Raw genomic sequence first — 4,572 nt, 5'->3', positions numbered from 1 at the left:
GGAGGAGGAGGAGGAGGAGGAAAGTGGTTAGCCCTACATGCATGGCCAGACACAGGAGCAGTTAAGGGGACACCTCTGTAGTTCTGTGATGGATCCTGCTCTGAAGAAAACTTATCTGATGGTTTGAATGAGCATGGCCACCGTAGCCTCAAATATTTGTTGGGAAGGAGGATTAGGAGGTCTGGTTTTATTGGAGATGTTACCCTGTTGGTAAGCTTTGAGGTTGCAAAAGCCCATAAGAAACCCAGGGTCTCTCTGCCTGATAGCTGTGAATCAGAATGCAAAGCTTGGCTTCTTCTCCAGCACCATGTCTGCCTGCCTCCACACTCCCTGATATGATGACAATGGACTACCCCTCTGGATATATAAGCAAGCCATAGTTAAATGATTTCTTCTATAAGTTTCCATGGTCATAGTGTCTCGTAACAGCAATGAAACAGTAACTAAGACAATATGAACATTACAAGACTCATTTTTTTTTCTACAAAGGCTTAGCCAAATGATGCAAGAATCCATTAATTTGTTTTTTGAGCCCTCTGGTCCAAGCAGGAAGCTCTTCTGAAGAATAAATAGTGGATATTATATAATTACAGCTAGGTGATATATAATATCTCAATTATTAAGATGCTTGCCTTTTAAACACAAAATTTGGGTTTCATCCATAGCCCTGAATAAAGATTACACTGTGACAAAAATGTAGCTTTATGAGGCGAAGACAAGTTCCATGGGAGGCAGGTTCCAAGACAGTCTAGGATATAGCATAGGAGTAATCTTCTCTCAAAAGAAAAAATAAATGGACCGAGAAAATAAGTCAGCAGTGAAGCACAAGTATGAGAACTAGCACCCATGAAACGCTGGGTAGATATACAGGCCCATTTGTAATCCAAGTACTGAGAAACTAGAGGCAGGTTATTCCCACCATAAGCTACCTAACTAAACTACCTAAATCTGTGAGTTCTGACCTCACTCACAATTCTTCCACATATAAGATGGAGAGTGATCAAGAAAAACATCTTACATTACAGAGAAGGTATAGTCAGACGAACATCTTTATAAACTGTATTCAGAAGAGAAAGTTTGTGCGTTGGGGTTGTTTCCAGCTTCCAAGCAATTCATTCTCGTTCAATGTGGTGAGGCACAGCCATGCCCATATACTATAAGCCTTCCCTTCCCATTGTCCCCTTTTCCTGGCCTGCCACCAGTTTCTAGTCACTTTCATGTGAAATTAAACTGTCTTGAATCCACTGGGGAGCAAATTCCTTTCACTTGATTAAATTTAATATTGTTGTGTTTACTTCCTGGCTTTTTGTTGAGTGTTTAAATGCAGGTGTTTACAAAATGGGTTTTTTCCTCTGTAGTTTTCTTTCTTTTCTTCCCCAGTGTATGTCTTGAAACAGCTGGTGCCACATGTGTAAACAAAATCAACGTATTTGTTTAAAATTTCAGTGATTTTAACTCTACAGGACCTGTTTATTTTCCAATTGACTGTGAATGTTGTAATCATGATTACATTGCCTGGGAAAGGTAAGACAATTGAAATGAAGACTATAAAAAAAATCACCTACTAGGGTATATTGCTGTAATTATTGGAGTAATAATTATGATATGGATTAAAATTGAAAGGACATGGAACATTATTGATATAGGTAGCATATTTTATAAACTTGCTATGCATTAGATAGTAAATTGAAATTAAGAGGATACACTATGTCCTGTAAGAGTTGGCTGAAGCAAGCGCACATCTGAGGTCAGTTTGTAAGTGATAAATGATGTAGGAACAGATTATCTAGTGCATTTTCAAATTTCTCCTAAATAATGCTTCTCATCATGACTGATTTGTAAATGCCTAATTATCAAAGTTTTTTTTGAAAAATTATTTAGAGTGGCTCAGGTTCCTTCCAGTCTCTCTGGACTGGTGCCCTGAGCAGACCTTGGGCACAAGCTCTGCAGCCAGTCCCACATCACCCAGAGGAAACTCCATTCCCAGGTGCTCTAACACGCCCAGGATCAGAGGTAAGGAAGACACAACATCTGTCCCAACACCTGGAGTAACTGGGACCACCAGGACCCAGGAACACAGGAACTCGGCCAGCCCAGTGGCTCAGGTTCCTTCTGGTCTGTCTGGGCCAGCTGGTGCCCTGAGTAGACCTTAGGTGCAAGCTCCACAGCCAGTCCCACAACACCTAGAGGAAGCTCCACTCCCAGGCACTCTAATATGCCCAGGATCACAGGATCCCAGAATCACAGGATCACAGAAATAGCCTGACTCTGAGGAGTTCTGACACAACCAGGATCACAGGAAGGACAGGTGCCAGTCAGATTTAGCAAGGGCAGGTAGCACTAGAGATAACCAGATGGTGCGGGGGCAAGTGTAAGAATATAAGCAACGCAAACCAAGGTTACTTGGCATCATCAGAACCCAATACTCCACCATAGCAAGTCCTGAATACACCATCACACCAGAAAAGCAAGATTCAGATATAAAATCACTTCTCATGATGATGATTCAGGACTTTAAGAAAGACATAAATAGCACCCTCAAAGAAATACAGAAGAACACAAGTAAACAGCTAGAAGCCCTTCAAGAGGAAACACAAAAAATCCCTTAAAGAACTACAGGAAAACACAATCAAACAGGTGAAGGAAATGAGAAAAACCATCTAGAATCTAAAAATGGAAATAGAAACAATAAAGAAATCAGAATGAGAGACAACCCTGGAGATAGAAAACCTAGGAAAGAAATCAGGAATCATAGATGCAAGCATCACCAACAGAACACAAGAGATAGAAGAGAGAATCTCGGGTAGAAGACACCATAGAAAACACTGACACAACAGTCAAAGAAAATGCAAAAAGCAAAAAGCTCCTAACCCAGAACATCCAGGAAATCCAGGATGGAGTGAGAAGATCAAACCTAAGGATAATAAGTATAGAAGAGAGTGAAGACTCCCAAGGTAATGGGCCAATAAATACCTTCAACAAAATTATAGAAGAAAACTTCCCTAACTTAAAGAAAGAGATGCCCATGAACATACAAGAAGCCTACAGAATTCCAAATAGACTGGACCAGAAAAGAAATTCCTCCCGTCACATAATATTAAAAACACCAAATGCACTAAACAAATTTTAAAAGCAGTAAGGGAAAAAGGTCAAGTAACCTATAAAGCCTATCAGAATTACACCAGACTTCTCACCAGAGACTATGAAAGCTAGAAGATCCTGGGCAGATGTCATACAGACCCTACAAGAACACAAATGCCAACCTAGGCTACTATACCCAACAAAACTCTGAATTACCATAGATGGAGAAAACAAGATATTCCATGACAAAACAAAATTTACACAGTATCTTTCCACAAATCCAGCCCTACAAAGGATAATAGATGGAAAACATCAACATAAGGAGCAAAACTACACCCTAGAAGCAAGAAAGTAATCTTTTCAGCAAATTCATACAAACCTAATTCTACTTCTTACAACAAAACAGTAAGTAACAATTACTTTTTCTTAACATCTTAAAATGAAAATTAATATTACCAACATATCCTAATTGATTGAAAACCAAAAATATGAAGAATTAGAAATTTTTTGATTGTCATCCAATGTTCTCTCTAATTTGGTAGTTGGAGAAACAGGCCCAATATTGTACAATCTATATACACTTTCAGCTTGTTTGTTCATGACAGTGTCTTGCTGTGTATAACATAAGGGTCTTGAAATCTTGCTTCTCCTATCTCAGCCTCTCTAATAGTAGTATTGTTTATTTCATGTTTTTATACTATATTATGGTTTTCAGAACAGCTTACATATTTCAAAAGTATTTATTTATTTATTTATTTATTTATTTATTTTTGGTTTTTCGAGACAGGGTTTCTCTGTATAGCCCTGGCTGTCCTGGAGCTCACTTTGTAGACCAGGCTGGCCTCAAACTCAGAAATCCACCTGCCTCTGCCTCCCAAGTGCTGGGATTATTAAATGTATTTATATACCCAAAAGAAACGTAGACAATTAAATTGGGAAGCGGCTTGTAAGAGAACAACAAAGAGTGAGACTGAATGCTCTGCTTGACGTTTGTAACTCTTGTATCAAGTTTGAAGAAGAGGACTTTATAAGTTACTCTTTCTCTGAGATGAATACTTTTCCAAATTATCATAGCCAATGATCCAGATTCTTACCCACACCTAATGTCTGTGCCACCCTCCTAGCAGAACCATTGTTCATTGAAACAGTTGGTGAATGACTTTATGGATAGATCATCTTAATACACACACCATTTCTTAAATGAATATAACCTGTGCTCTGTGGGCTGAGAATAAAGTCTCTCACTGAAGTCAAATAGCTTTGACCATAGCAGGAAGTCTGTATCCAAAAATCGTGCCTACAATTCATTCCTTGGCACAGCAGAACTGTCAACTCTCAGCTTAGCTGTGATAAAGGTAAAATCCTTTGGTGATATCAGGGTTATTGAAGTACAGCCTTATTACAACGAAATTCAATGTCTAAGAATTGTTCTTATTTTGGGCTTGTACCACAGGAAGAGCCAAGATTTTAAGCTCTACTAAATACAAAACA

This window comes from Mastomys coucha, unplaced genomic scaffold (genome assembly GCF_008632895.1).
Source record: "Mastomys coucha isolate ucsf_1 unplaced genomic scaffold, UCSF_Mcou_1 pScaffold14, whole genome shotgun sequence".
In the NCBI taxonomy this organism is placed as follows: Eukaryota; Metazoa; Chordata; class Mammalia; order Rodentia; family Muridae; genus Mastomys; species Mastomys coucha.
The sequence above is the reverse complement of the archived record's forward strand: the minus strand, read 5'-3'. Positions refer to the sequence as shown.